Source organism: Sus scrofa, chromosome 4, assembly GCF_054392235.1.
Source record: "Sus scrofa isolate SSC_HxYL_T2T_F1_AM1 chromosome 4, Sscrofa_HxYL_maternal_Yorkshire_Landrace_v2.0, whole genome shotgun sequence".
In the NCBI taxonomy this organism is placed as follows: domain Eukaryota; kingdom Metazoa; phylum Chordata; class Mammalia; order Artiodactyla; family Suidae; genus Sus; species Sus scrofa.
The window spans coordinates 117,858,505-117,867,747 of NC_139386.1; positions in this window are offsets into that span (position 1 = coordinate 117,858,505).

Here is a 9,243-nt window from a genome sequence, read left to right on the forward strand (position 1 = left end):
AGCCCATTTATTCATTCACCTACTAAGTAGGAGCCAGACTAGTCAGGAGAACAAAACAGAATAGTTACAGAGAGAGAAGGTGTTGGAACTCTGAAGAATTTCTTTGTTTGTATTTGTTCACCTGTTTTTTTTTAAATCTTAGGCTAGGTTATCTTCTAGACACTGAAGATACACTATTAAACAAAGACAAAAATCCCTACCCCCATGGGATTTATATTCTAGGGGAGAAAGACACATATCCAACAAAAAAATAAATAAAATATATTATTTGTAAGATGACAATGAATGCTAAGCAGGAAGGAGAGCAGGAAGTGCTGTGGGGATGCAATTTCACAGAAGCCTCCCTAAAAAGTGACATTTGAGTAGATACCCGAAGGAGAGGTGGGAGCACGCCATGCGGATGTTTGCGAGGCAGCATGCCCCAGTGGTGTGAGTGCCAGGAGACCTGCCATCACAGAGGCAGACTAACCTCCAGCAGAGGCAGGGGCTGCAGGACTGCCAGTCCAGGCTCGAGGAAGGGTCTGTGGACACCAAATTGTCTTCAGTTGGTAGAACCACCCTGAGACTGAGATAGTCAGGCAGAACTCCCAGGTCCCAGGTAAGCCAGAGAGACCAAACCATGAACAGCAGTCAGAACCGAGTCCTCCAAATTCAGCAGTGCCCCTGTTGCCCTGTGGGCAGGTCCCAGGCTGGACCAGCACTCAGGTATTATATCTTATCTCCCTTGCCAAGTCCGCAAGGGCGTAAAAGCTATGTAACCCTTCTTCCTCGTCCAACTCCAACTGTGTACCCAGACAATGTTTAAGACAGAGAAGCAGAGAGAAGTCTGAATCACTGAACATTTTTATCCAAGAGGGGACAGATGCCTAAAAGTTACAGTATACTAAATAATGTAACCTCTAATATGTAAATTATGTATGAATTATGTAACTGGACAAAGATCTAAACTGAAGTGAGTATTTGATTTATTTTCCTGCATCCTTCCCCTCCCCTGGAGGAAGATGTTTGAATTGTACTGTGAGTAAATGTCCTTCTGTGTTGCTGGTGACCTCCAAGACATTCAGCAGAGAATTGAATCCTTACATTTATTCCAGGGCCAGTCATCAACCTAATTTTCATTACAGAATTTCCTTTCTCTTCTTGTATATTTTTTGCTACATTATATCAACAATTTAGGAAACTTTTTGCTTATGAGTCAAATATAAGCTTTTATTAAATATTTAAAAACAAGTATTTTATTTTTCTGTATACTGTTATTAGACATTTTTCTTGCTATATGTTGATATTTTTTTAAAAAAATTATGAGAGTATAGACTTATACTAATGCTCTTGAAGGAGAGAGATTAAAACTCATATTCCAACTATGTTTGAGAAGACTGACATATTTTATGTTTCTTAATTATCTTTAAAGTTCCCAACTGCATTACTGTTGAAAAGACTCAATTTACTGTGTGCCAATGAAAGAATAAAAGAACTTCCCAGACAACTGCTATTTCAGATGAGAAAGTATTTCATTCCTTTGTGCTGTCAGAATATAAAACTTTCATGTGAAGGGCGTTTTCAAACTTCTTTTGTTCTACTCAAAGTCATGGCATCGTTTGGGTCAAGATTGACATTCCACAACAGCATAAAATAGTAATTTAATAAAATTTTCCAGTGTATAGATTTTCTGTATCTATTAATTGGCAATGTCTTTAGGTCTTTGTCTCTCAAAAATGGTGTACGATGTATGAAAGCAATCTCAAAACTAGCTTGACAAAATTGATCAATCTCTTGAGGATTTTACTAGCCTACTGAGATTTTTTTAACCCTTCTCCCACATTTCCTGTTCTTTCACCAAAGGGTCACTTCATTCAATATCTTATTTTGTACCCTTTATGACCCTTTTCACTATGTGTTTTTTGGAACTACTAGAGCAAGTTTGATGAATTGATAGTAGCCTGAGGGAACAGCTATTGAATTTGTTCTTCATCTGAAATCACTCAGTAGCAGAAAGCCTATCCCCTTATAAATTTACATTTGGGTCATTTTCAATCTGCAAATTGCATTAACTATCAACCTATTAGTATTTTCCTTATACAATTTTTTTACATTTGTTTTTGGCTATTCTGTAGGTTATCCTTTTTGGATGGGAGTACAGAGACTTGTTTTTTTTTGTTTGTTTGTCTTTTTGTCTTTTTAGGGTTGCACCCATGGCATATACATGGAGGTTCCCAGGCTAGGGGTCTAATCAGAGCTGTAGCCGCTGGCCTTCGCCACAGCCACAGCAATGCAGGATCCGAGCGGCATCTGTGACCTACACCACAGCTCACGGCAACGCCAGAGCCTTAACCCACTGAGCGAGGCCAGGGATTAAACCCACAGCCTCATGGTTCCTAGTTGGATTCGTTTCTGCTGCGCCATGACAGGAACTCCTAGAGACTTGTTTTAATCACAGATTTAGGATCACAGTATACTCCCATCAGTCCTCATTATATTTTAACTAATTATCCCTTTCTTCAACAATTGATAATCTCTTTCCTCTTCTGCCCCCTCTGCTACCAAAACCACTCTATTTTGTTGAAGATATGTACATTTGTATATCCTAACCTGATAGAATATTGTTTTCAATCTTTTAAAAAATTACATAAATGGTATTGTACTACAGATTATAGTTTTCTTTCAGTTTCTTACACTTTTTAAAACGCAGGACTATATTCGCATCCATCCATGTTTATGAATGCATGCCTAATTCATTCTTTCAAATTATTGCATGTTATTTCATAGTGTGTGTCTACCATATTTAGTTATCCATTCTTTCAACGGTTGACAACAAAGTTAACTGATGTTTGCACCCCCAGCCTCCACCCATGACCCCTCTGGTGTTGGAGGGGTGTAGGCAGGAAAAACTGTGGTGGAAGAAATGCCCAGGAGTTAGAAAGTCTGTCTACACCTGTTGTTGTGTTTTCCATATCATATATGGGTTTGAACTCTGTTTTGCCTCTACTGTCCCTTGTACTGGCCGGAGATGCTTTCCCTGTTTCACAGTGAGAATGGGGTCAACAGAGATCTACCTAGGGATTCATTTTTATTGTTAATTTTTTTCAGTGAGAAATCTTATCTCAATTCTATGACATGTCAAGCATTGGATTTCCAGGAAGGGAGACAGCAGCCTGTGTTCTTCGTGTTTCTAGGGACCAGGAATCTATCATTGTTAGAAGGCGAATTCTTGTATATAATGTGGACATGATTTTAGACATCTGGGGGAAACAGCCTTGAAAATGCACTTTCATTGAATGCATTTAATGTACATAGCGTTGAACTGGTATCGACTGTAAATAAACATTAGTGCTATTAACCACATTAAGAACCACAACTCTCACTGCAAGAATTAATGGCTGTACAAAATGACCACAGATTTATTTGAAGTAATGAGAAAAAAATGACTCTGGGGAAGATTTCTCAAAATTAGTGCAGCAATAAAGTTTCTGGTCATGTTCTCACCTTCCAAGCAAATTTTGATCTTTGTGATCTTTTTTATCTCTTTGAACTCTTCCTTTGAAACAACTGCCTTTTCTGGGTGGAGGGAAGAGGACTTGACACACAAGCACTCACCTTTCTCTGCTCTGTGAACTCTGACACCTGCTTAGACATGACTTAGAATCTTCCACTGGAGAACAAAACAAAACAGAAAAGAAAAACAAACAGTAAACAACAATACACCTTTCTTAAACACATACCTCACCCTAATTACTGTCTCACATCTTTTCCAGCCAAATTTCTTCAGAGATGACTTCCCTTCTCATTGTGACCTATCCTTAACACCCCATTTGAAACTCATATCACCCTATGGGGTCAAATTCACAACTTAAAAAAAAAGTTTTCTTTGTATTATAGTTCATGTACAATGTGGTGACCAAATTTCAAAACTTTTAATTCTTTGCTCTACATTTTCTCCTGTCAGCAAAATGACATGATGAACCACTTCTTCCACCTCAAAACACTTTTTTTTTTTTGTCTTTTTGTCTTTTCTGGGGCTGCACCTGCAGCATATGGAAGTTCCCAGGCTAGGGGTCTAATCAGAGCTGTAGCCGCCGGCCTATGCCAGAGCCACAGCAATGCCAGATCCGAGCCGTATCCGCAACCTACACCCACAGCTCACAGCAACACCGGATCCTTAGCCCACTGAGTGAGGCCAGGGATCAAACCCGCAACCTCATGGTTCCTAGTCAGATTCGTTTCCACTGTGCCACAAGGGGAACTCCCTCAAAACATTCTTGGCAGTGCTGTCTTGTTCACTTTCTAACTCTGAGAAATTCCTCTGCCACCTTTCCCTCAGAACACACTCCACTTGGAAACGTTTTCTTCACTTGTCATTCTACTCTTCCTCCCTAATCAATTTCATAACTTCACTTACCACATACATATTTGCCAGACATTTTCAAATCTATACCTTCAGTCCACATGTCATTCTTAACCCCACATATCCAGCTACTTGGGAATGCTCGCCTTTGGATAGTTCAAGTCACCTCAAACTAAGCTGGTCCAAACTGAACTCATAAACTCTCCAATTCTGTACTCCCACCCTCAACCCCTCTCCATCGCCCCTCCCTTTCAGTCTTCTGTTATATTCCATTTTGATACAACCACCATCCAGTCATATAGTCTATACATGGATGAGCTGTCCTTTAAATTCCAGTCCTTTCCTTTTCCCATCGTGATACGTAATCAATCACCTCATCTTATCAGTTCTATTTCCAAGATATATTTAAGTATATCCATCTTCTCCCACTCTTCCCACACTTCCATTCTTGCCACCTTTCAATTCAGTCTGCACACTGTGGCCAGTGTGAGTTTAACTAATCCTAAATCAAAATTTTAAATGCCCTGGAAGGGTATTGAGGTCTCTGTAATACCATCACACTCCTCCTGGACTGAGCCCTGCCTGTCACACTTACGTCCGCTCATCACTCTTTGTCAAGTCCATCCTGGTTTTCCCTCTGCCGGGAACATTCTTCCTGCAGTGTGTTCTCCCACTTCACTTGGATAACTCTTAGTCACTCAATGGCGCTTGGTTTAATACCTCCCCAGATTGGGTGGGGATCCCTTTTTGAGGAGTTCATGTAGAACTTGTATTCTCTTTTTGTATAACGTTATTTAAGCTTGTGATTGTGTATTAACTCTCTATGCTACAACCTATGCTGCAAGTAGGCAAATTAATGACCTTATTCTTTTGGCAGGGTGTCTGGCACCAGAGGCACTCAAAATATTGGATGAATAAATGAATAACTGCTTGAAGAAAAGACTTCATCGTCTGAAATTCACTCAAGTATAATAATCTCCAGAAAGCCTTTCCTTAACTTTCTGTTTTGGCTAACTTCCCCTTCCCTTTATACTTTGTATCCTATCCATGATTCTGTATTTTATTAAATTAAGGTCAAAATATCTGCTTTGGGATCTGCCATCACTGAACTCTGTTTCAGAACTTGTAGTATTGGAGCTCGTGTTGTGGCTCAGTGGAAACGAACCTGACTAGCATCCATAAGGATGCTGGTCTGATCCTTGACCCTGCTCAGTGCTTTAAGGATCGTGTGTGGCTGTGGTGTAGGCTGACAGCTGTAGCTCCAATTTGACCCCCAGCCTGGGAACCTCTGTACGCTGTACTTGCGGCCCTGAAAAAAAAAAAAAAAAAGGAACTTGTAGTATCAAATTAGAACAGAACTATCTTGGCTTGACTCTCACCTGTGCTATAATCTTAGATAAGCCCTGCCTCAGTTTCCTCCTCTATAAAAAGGAGATAATAAAAATACTTACATTGCAGTTTATTGCTAGGATTAAATGACAACACATGTAATAAGTGTTTAATAAATATTAGTTACCATTATTACTAATTTTGTGTATTGCTTTGTATATTCTGCGTGTGAATGATAAGGCAAATTGCCTAAGGCAGTAGGGAAAGAGAGAAAGAAGCAAAATTACAATTTAAATGAATCCATTTATTCTTTCATATAAAATATGTATTTGAGTACCTATTTCTAAATTCAATCCAATTCATCTTCCACACACTGCAACTGGAATTATATTGTAAAAATGCAAGTTTTCTTTTGCTGCTTCCCTGATCAAAATCTCTCCAATGATTCCCTATCACTTGTAGGATTAAAAACTACAAAGCTTTAGCATGGAATGAAATGGTCCGTGTCAACCTTTCCTGACCTGCCTCCATGATTTTTTTGTTCTATCCTGTTAGTCTTGTTTCAGCCACATATAGCTGCCAGAGAGAGAGAGAGAGACAGGGAGGGAAAGAGAAGAAAGAAGAAAAGAAGACCAAAGCTCTTTTCCCTCTCAAGTACCAGATCGGTGCATGATCAAATTCTACCTCTTCAAAATCTTTCTGAGTCTTCCTCCCCCATCTCCACTTCACTCCATAAAGAATTACATGCTCCCTCTTCTAAATTCTCATGGCATCTTGTGATGCCCATATTATGATGCCAGTCCTATTTTATTACAACTATGCATGAGTCTATATCTCCACTGAATTATAAGCTCCTTGAGGACAGGGACTTTGTAGAGCATAGCAGTTCAGAATGCAGGCCTTGCGTTTTAGCTGTAGCTTCATGTCTTCTGGGCTCTGTGATCTTGAGCCAGTTTATTTTGGCTTCTCTAGAAAATGGAGATATTGTCAGTACTTATCTGAAGATTAAACAAGTGCCTGAGGCATAAGATGAAATCAAGAAATGCTAGCTTTTTTTTTTTTTTGCTTTTAAGGGCTGCACCTGAGGCATATGGAAGTTCCAAAGCTAGGGGCTGAATTGGAGCTGCAGCTGCCAGCCACTGGCCTACACCACAGCCACAGCAACACAGGATCCAAGCTGCGTCTGTGATCTACACCACAGCTCACGGCAACGCCAGATCCTTAACCCACTGAGTGAGACCAGGGACTGAACCCACATCCTCATGGATACTAGTTGGGTTTGTAGCCACTGAACCACAGGGGAACTCCCCAACAATCATTTATTATATTACAATTTTGTAGGTCAGACATCTAAGCAGAGTCTCGACAATTTTCTACTCCTTGTAGCATCAACCAAGACCAGCTGGTCTGGAGGATCCAAGATATCTTCCTTTAACTCTGAGATTTTGGTAGGAATGGCATGGAAGGAAGACTGGGTTCAACGGACTGAGTGCCTACACACAGTGTTTCCACCAGCCAGTCTCAGGGTGGTCAGACTTCTTACATGTTGTCTGGCTTCCCTGAGAACAAGAGTTTCAAGAAAACTAAGCAGAAGATGCACACTGTTCCATGAACTGGCCCCAGAATCCATGCACTTTCATTTCTGCTCCCTTCTATTGGTTATAAGTTCTAAGACTAGCTCAGTTGAAGAGGAGAAGCATCAGACTCCACTCCCTGACAGAGCAGTAGCAAGTCACATTGCAGAGGGGCCTGTGGGGCAAGAGGTAGATTTGTTTCCATTGTTGGAAAATACAGTCCACCACAGTACTGCCAGTTGTGGAAAAGAGTGCCAGACAATCAATACATGAAAAATGGATGAACGAGAGGTGCTAGGGAAAGGGAAAAATGTAGAACTCAATCTTTGTTCTTCAGTATATTTTAACTCTGTCCTTGGTAGCTGTTGAGAATCAGAGCTATTTAGCCTGGGTCTGTGTAAAACTGAATCTTCTTCTTCTGGGTCTGTGTGAAACCCATCTTCTCTTCCCTTTTATCTACCAGAATAAATCTCAGTGCATTGGGTTTTGAAACTGGAAACAGAAGTGTTTGTTTTCGTGCACTGACATCCAGCTCTCACCTTTTCCTCCAGCCACTCCCTCAACATATCTACCATGTTTCAAAATTTAATTAAGTTTTGCTATCAGTTGTCTTACTAGTGCAACCAAAGAGATGAAGTCTTTATTTTATAGGGAAAATTATAGGGGGTTTAATTATCTCTATGAATGTGAACTAGAACTTTAAGATAATTAAACAAGTAGTATCATAAAATGTTCCATAAATCCAAAATTATTACTTCAGATGAATGAAAACTAAAAATCAATTGATCTAGAAGTCTTTGATAAAAATTGCTAGTATATATATATAAACCTTAGGAAAAATACCCCTCATGCCTGTTTATGGAGTCTCCTGCTCATGTGCCAAAATGATCCCTAATCTCTGCCTTCTGATGGGGAAATATACTGCTATACTGCGAGAATATGTATTCTCAGTTCATCATTATATACAAAATATTATTGAGTCTGGAATTAAACATTTTAAAAAATCGCAACAGCAACAATAGGGAATGCTGGCCCAAAGATACATAGTCCATGATAAAAGTTTGTCCAAGTAATGGCACGACAACCTGAACTCTAACGAAACAAAAAATAATTCTTTCCCAAATTGAGTATGGTGCCGTTCCCAATGAAAACAAGCTCCAGTTTCATTATTTACATGCATTGGATAGCTGAATCTTCATTAAAATTTGGAATGTCTTGCTGAGCTGTGGATAAGCCAAGACTCTAAATTCCAGATTTTCCTTTCTCCTGGACCACAGCCCAGCTCACTGAAGTGGAGAGTTGCATTTATTACAATTCAACTGCACCTAAGGGACTGAGCAAAAGAATATGCATTGATTTACTGTGACTATTGGCTGCTATGATTTGGCGGAAACCAAGGGGCACAGAAAATTATACTTTTTAAAACATCTATTCAAGCAAACGCAGGGGCAAGTAAACCAGTTCAGCTGTGTGAAATTTAGTTTTATGTTTTGTTCAGTTATTTGTTTTGTGATTTAATCTCTTAATTTATCATTCAAAGTATATGTTTGTGAGAATATACATGCTTGAACTTTCCATTGATCCTATCTAATTACATTTAAATATAAATGAGCATAAAAAAATCCCTGAATGAAATTTATTCAAACAATAAAAATGGGTATACCTGATTCCTGAATGAGATGTAGTCAAACATTACTGAATGCTTGAGATTTAAGCAAGCAGACATAATTCTTCGGTAGAAATTATAAAGCAACCCAACCAGGTATCTGTTTAGTGGAAGTATTGGCTATGCAATAAATGTTGAAGAAATTCCCACTTCTACTCACTGGTCTTTGAACTCACCCCTGGAGTTAACTTACACGGGGCATGGAATTCTTGTCTTCCTTCCTGCCTTGGAACAAACACCAAATAGTGAGTATCTATCAGACATCTCACCATTAAATAAATTGAAGATCAATGAGCACTGGTTTGATCTCAAAAAAAAAAAATCTCTATTCA